Source organism: Seriola aureovittata, chromosome 14, assembly GCF_021018895.1.
Source record: "Seriola aureovittata isolate HTS-2021-v1 ecotype China chromosome 14, ASM2101889v1, whole genome shotgun sequence".
Lineage (NCBI taxonomy): Eukaryota > Metazoa > Chordata > Actinopteri > Carangiformes > Carangidae > Seriola > Seriola aureovittata.
In genome coordinates this window covers 19,295,590-19,302,500 of record NC_079377.1, presented here as the reverse complement: position 1 = coordinate 19,302,500, position 6,911 = coordinate 19,295,590, and the positions used below count along the sequence as shown (strand labels likewise).

General features: G+C 39.5%; 1 long non-coding RNA gene across 3 annotated transcripts in view; it reads left to right on the top strand.

Annotated features, from left to right (window-relative positions):
* Positions 1 to 5,407, top strand: part of LOC130181255 (uncharacterized) — a 14,827-nt gene extending 9,420 nt beyond the window's left edge. For all 3 annotated transcript variants that reach the window (XR_008829546.1, XR_008829547.1, XR_008829545.1), the window contains one exon: positions 1 to 5,407. This exon is cut by the window's left edge. This is a non-coding gene — a long non-coding RNA (uncharacterized LOC130181255).
* Positions 5,408 to 6,911: the final 1,504 nt, after the last annotated feature.

The window sequence follows — 6,911 nt, the reverse complement described above, 5'->3', positions numbered from 1 at the left end:
TCATGTGTGGCAGCTGTAGTTGTGGATCTGCCCTCCGTCGTGTCTCCTGTGGCCGCTTCATTTCCCCTCTTAAGCAACCGCGACCTTTCCACTCACTTAACCTATTATCTTTTAACATTTAAGAGACAGCTCAGCCACTTACTTAAGCCAAAAGCATTATTAAACTACAGAAAAATAACTGTAATACCACAACTGCAAGTCTCTATAAAGCCTAATACCTATAATGTCTAATACACGACATTGTAATTTATGGAGAACCACGTGTGTCAGGAATGTTACAGGAACACTAAGTAACAATGTGCCATATATTGTCACTATAAATCAATTGTAGACATATTAGACAGCGACTTTTCCATTGATCCAACTGACACAAATAGTCTTTACAGTTCACAAAACATTTTTAAAGATCATAACAACACGATCTGATAATATAGACGACAATTCATTAAGCTGTGAGCCATTAAAAGCATTATAAAAAAATTAAATGATTGCAATAAGTTGTAATGTTACTTTTAGTTGTTGACCAAACCAAAATCAAAATCATTTTTATCCTATAGGCTGCAGTATATTGCCTCAACTGTACACGTTATTATAAGGATAAAAGGATAATGCCATAAGATTTTTTTTTTTTTCATTTTTTTTTTTTTAGCAATACTGAATTTACTGTTTTTAACATTCTTCAAATACAACAATAATATCCATAAAATAATGATGAATTTTCTGTGACGGGGTTTTTGTTGTTATAGAATTAGTAAAGTCATAACTCAGGAATATAACTTTTGCAGATGATTTTGATTGAATATTTGAATTTTATCTATTCAGTTTGGATTTCTTGTTGGCTGTGAACCCTTTTAATCCTCCATCAAAAGAGATGAAATGAGAAAAAGGAAATGTAACTTTTCCAGTTTAATATTGAGCACCATGGCTGTTTTTTCACAGGCTAAAAAAAAAAAAAAAATCCGTGTATCCTGAGCTGCACCATAATCTTTTCTCTCCCGGTTGACTGTGGCTGCACAGAGCATCCAGCTTCCATGCCTTTTTGCAATTGCCCTGCGAACATGGTGGTTTTCATTCTTTTGACCCCTCCATGAACAGCACGCCGCCGCCCTCGCCGCTCCCCTCCACCCCTTCCAAACAGCCCCACACAATGCTGCGTGTGCGTGTGCGCTCTGCGGTATGTGGGCTACAATGTCGTGCAGAGGTAATGGGAAGTAGTCGGAAGGTAAGGTCACGGGTTCACGGCGGGGTTATAGAGACCCGACCGTGGCTCCTGTTTGCTTTTTTTCCACAACTCCGCTTCCTTCCTACAGGAGGATGTGTCCAGTGTGCCACCGTCCTCACCCCGCAACAACCCCGTCACCGCACAGACCCTGTTTGTTTTTCTGCGTTTATTAAATCTTCCCCCGGCAGGAAAACGACCAATATCACCACGTCACTGGGCGCTGGTGAGTTTAGCGCTTCGCATCCCTCCTTGGCTCCCTGAGAAATCTTTTGTGTTTGTACTTGTGAAGTCTGGTGTCTATTTATATCCGCACACAGGCTGACTGTTCAAGGCGGCTGCAGTTTATGCAGCTTTTTTCAAATCCTTTTCAAGGTTTTATATTCAAATGGCTTAGTGTCATTTTACAGATTTCACAGCAAAGCAAATACGGAAAAATCGAACGTTTTCACTTTTTTCCAAACACAATCATCTACAGGTAGACAACAGATCAATAATCATTAACCACATAGGGCAACATTTTTTCTCCTTTATCCATCTATATCTCAATTTACTTGTATTCTTTGGCCTTTGTTTAAAAACTGCTTGATGGTAAATGTTTTTACTATCAGACAGAAGTCATTGAACTTCTCCTTGATTAACACAATTCCATTCATGCTCCTTTACATCAAGGCTTTCATGAATATTCAACTACATTTACGCAGCACAACAGTGATGTAAGTTACTGGAATCAAATAGAAATAAATGTTCTTTTTTTTTAGAAGAGATTATTATTATCTCATTAGGGATAACTGCCTGCAGGTCAGGTGGGTTATCCACCATTTTAATTGCCATAACCATTTTCCTGAGCTTTCCTTTAATGCAGTTAGAATGACTGCATTATGGAAGTTATGTCTCTATCATGTGATGTAGATTATTCCTTTAAAAGGAAACCAAGTGAGCTACTAATCATTAAAGGCTGGGATTATTATATGTTAAAAAAATTCTATTGCATTAGCTGTGGCATTCTATTTTATGCAAATTGCAGTGGTCATATTAAGATGTCTTTTCGGCTTCTTTTGGCATATTAAGTTTAACAGTTTAAGTATAAATTATTTTTTATAGATGAAAAAAAATATTTAAAATTCCACTTTAAAGACTCAATTGTACTATTTCTATTTGTTAAAAAAAAATTGGTTTCAAACCAATTTACTTTAACCTTTAGTTTTAATCTCATCAAATGTAATACGGTTGGCTGAATTAAGATTATGTGTAACTGAAAATTGGGCATTGCACACATATATCCTTATGAAAAAGTTAACATGGGGTATCCTATATGACCTGTATGATGTTTTGTATTACATCATATGTAAAGTCAGTTTTTCTCCATGATAAACAATTTGATAAGTATTAAAAACCAAGTGCAACTGAATGAAAAAGCAATTTTAGGTCACGTGATCATATGAAAAATACTGTATTAATGTGTGTTTCCCTTTTAATACTTTATTTGTGTTTTGTTTAGATAACTCAGTTTAATAACACATTACAATAATTGAGATATTATGACACTATAATTTTTTCTATAACACAACATCATCCAGACAACATACAAAAACATGCAGATAAAAGATTTCTGTCATGGATAAAATTTAAGATGATGTTACAACCTAATGTAAGTGTTATGCAACCTTGTCTTATGTCTATATACTGCTAACATAATGATGTTATATGGTTTCCTACATGGAGGATGATCGCTGTAGAAACTCACAGCATCTCATAGCAGAGGATGACAACCCATGAATGAAGCAACCCAAACAAGACTGCCTCTCTCAGTCCTTTCACGCAGGGAAGAAAAGATGGGAGGAATGATAACAGGAGGAACAAGAGAGGGAAAAGAAAGAAAGACAGAAAAGATTAAGAAACGGAGAGAGAGAGCGGAGGAAGTCATAAATCCTCAAAGCAGATGATTGAGATTCACACTTTGCACTGGCATGGAGAGGGCCTGTTTTTTTTTGTTGCCTTCCCTCTGTTCCCTTCTCTCTCTCTCAGTGTTTCTCATCCTCTCTTTTTCTCTTTGTGTCTGTAAGTAGACATTTATACTGGAGACAGGAAGAGAGAGAGCGAGAGAGAGAGATTTTGGTTGTCTGCCTATCTCCTCCTCACCATGGCGCCCCTGAGACCAAGCAAGCAAGGAGGGCACACATACACACACACTTGTAGCTGCCACAGAGGAGAACAGCTTGGCTCTGTGTTACACTGAAAACCCCACTTTCCCTCAGTAAGACAGACAGGTAGACAGCTGGGTGTTACACTAAATCCCTTCCCCCGTGTGTCCCTCCTAACAAGCGCTTCACTCTTACTGTCGTTTCTCTCTGTCTGCTGCTCTCTTTATCTCATGCCTCACGCTTAAAAGCGAGAGAAGCGAGTCAGCTTTGGGGAAATGTATAACGATGATATGACTGTAAAATGTAGAGTAGTTCGTGAATACTTCAGAGGAGATGTTACGGTTTAAATTTGCATGATTAGTCAACAAGAACAGCCATTTAAAGATGCTGAAAATAAAACCCAGAGCGTCCAACAGAGGTGTTATCTGTCCCTCTCTTGTCTCTCTCCACCCTGACCCCAAGTTCACTCCTTCTAAGCACCACTTCACCCCCAAGCCCAAATTTTGTGTGTGTATGTGTGTGTGTGTGCTGGGAGCTTTTTGATTTCCTGTGTGTGTGTGTGTGTGTGTGTGTGTGTGTGTGTGTGTGTGTGTGTGTGTGTGTGTGTGTGTGTGTGTGTGTGTGTGTGTGTGTGTGTGTGTGTGTGTGTGTGTGTGTGTGTGTGTGTGTGTGTGTGTGTGTGTGTGTGTGTGTGTGTGTGTGTGTGTGTGTGTGTGCGCGCGCGCGCCAATAGAGAGAGATGAGAGAGGATGATGGTCAGGCTTGGCCTACTGACTCATCCACAGAAAGAACTGTGTTGATACAGGGATGAAGCCATCACACACTTACACATACCCTACCCCCCACCTCCCACCCCACATACACACACACACACACACACACACAAACACACACACACACACATGGAGAGACACAGACACACACGAGCTGACAGCCTCTTCCCATCAGTCTTTTGTTGTGCTTGCCAGTGATGATGATCTCACCACATAGCAGGACTAAGCCTCAATAGTCAGCCAGTCAGTCAGTTTGGCAGGCAGACAGGCAGCCAGTCAATATGCCCATCAGTCATTCAGCCCACCAGTCAGCCAGTCAGTTAGTAGCAGCTAATTATCAAAACACTAAGTTAGTAAGCAGTTGGGCAGGTAGTTAGCTATGAAATGAGATCACAACATCCCGGTAAGTCTGTAGCTCCTTCCAGCATCTTCTCTCTGCTCCGTCTATGAGGAAGACACTGGAATCAGGCATGAGAGAGAAGGAAAATTAAAAAGAAAGAAAGAAGAAGAAGAAGTTCATTAAAAAGAAGCATTATTTTCCTCAGAACACATCTGTCTTCCAGTTGAACGCAGAGAGAAATCCTGCTGGATAGGTTCAGATATGAATTCTAATAGCCACATCAAGTCAGTAACAAACTCTACTATAACCTTAAAATCAGCAAGAATCAGAGCTTTCAAGTCCAGGCAGGACTTAGTAAAAACCTATCCACCCTTTTATTTCCAGCAGGTTGAGCTTCAACAGTCTTTTCTCCTGTCTCCCCCCAAAAAAACAGCCTCTCAGGCTGCAGCTGATTGGATCCTGACAAAGACAAAGAAAAAGTGAACATGCAGAGTTTAAAACACCATCGCTTTGTCTGCAAAACCTCCACACGGTTTAAGACCACAACACATTCTTACTGTAGCTTTTATGATATGCACCCTCTTGATCTCTCAGGTCGTCAGGTACCGGTGTTGTTAACTGCTCCCACAAACAAAGCAACAACATGGAGAAGTAGCATTTAGTTGTACTGCACATCAGTGGAAGTTTGATTTGACCCGACTCTCATCTTTAAAACCAGATAAAAAGCTTTCATGTTTTCTACTGACTCTTAAGCACTGCAACCATCATCCAACATCCTGCACTCACTCCTATTTCATTTTGTTTTCCTCTTTTAGAAATTTAATTCATTCATTTGTTTCAATAATTAGTGTTTTAAATGTATTGTATTATCCTTGAATTGCCTTTGTGTATGAAATGTGCCACGTAAAAAATAAACTTTTTCTGCATTGCCTTCAAGTAGACAATTTAGTGCTTTGTTTTATTTCTTTAGCAAATACGCAAATCATAAAGGTTGTATTTATTCATTAATGATCAAATCCTGTCATAGGCTGTCCCATCCTAGGCTGGTTGTAGTTCACGCCACTTGATGACCTCGACTCTTTAGGCACCACAAAATCCCCTGAATCGGGATGTCAGCTGTCAGCTCAGATCCATAACCTTTTGTCATGTTCAACCAGTGAAATTCAGTTCCCGAAAAACTTAAAAGTTCCTTCCTATTTTTCATTTGAAGCTGTCAGATAAATGCGTAACAACTGTTGGGAGAGATTAAAGGAAAGAAACAGTTTCCATTGTTGGCCTGTGTAAGAAAACACTCTGAACACGCCACAGAAGCCTGAAGAAGAGAATAGTGTGGTCTAATCGATTGTTTACCAGATAATAGCTGTGTCGTTACCTATCTAACACTACCTGCCTGATTGGGTTTCACTTCCCTCAGGCTTCCCCACAACTCTAGTTTGAAAAAAGACAGAGCACGCCAGAATTAAAAAAATAAAACATTTATTAATTTATTTGGTTATTTTGAATGAGAGTCAGGCATTGATATGCAAGCGGTGTGTCTGATGAGCACGAACAAAACAGAGTGCTGGAGTTGGAATATTGTACGAACAACTGTATCCGTTGTTGTGCTAATCCTAAATGAAATATGTATTCAGTAAAAGGATTAGGGCATCCAGTGTCATAAAAGAAACCACTTACCAGCACCAAAGGTAATTTGTAACCTTAGCAACTGCTTGTGGAAATGAATGGGGGATTAGGATTGGCTGTAACCAGCGTTGTCCTCATGCAGTCAAAACAACCTACACGCACTCACACGTACGGCATATTTGTTCATATTAAATTCGAGCATATTGAGCACATATACAGACATAAAAGCAATGGAAAAGTTGTGCGCACAAACAAAAGGAGGGTTCACACATGATATAGAAGTAAAAAGACAAGAGAAGTAGAATAAAAGCAAGGAAAACAACAGGATTAAGGTGAAAGAGAAGCAGAAAATAAGAAAATAAGAAGTGAAATTTCTGTTTTTCAATTTATCTGTTAAGGAGTTAAAGGGTTTGTTATCATGTTGAGGCTGAGGCATCTTAACCAGGGCAATGACTTGAGATGAAGCACAACCAACCAAACACATTTTCAACCGCTGACTGATAGCTGGCCCAGTTGTTGGTTTCGTTTTATTAACAGTCCTTATTGGTTTGCCTTGCTTGTATTTGTTTAACTGACACATGTAAGAAGGCAACTCTGTGTGTTAAAAGGTGTTTATGCACTCTGTCTCTTCATATTTACGTGTGCGCGCGCGTGTGTGTGTTTGTGTGTGTGTGTGTGTGTGTGTGTGTGTGCACGCGTACGCGTATTGGCTCAAGCTTTGTGTGACAGTTCTCAGGAAACAGAGGCATCAACCGTACCTGCAAGTTCTCACATTACACTTAATGATGTCAACTCTTGCTTGAACAGACAAG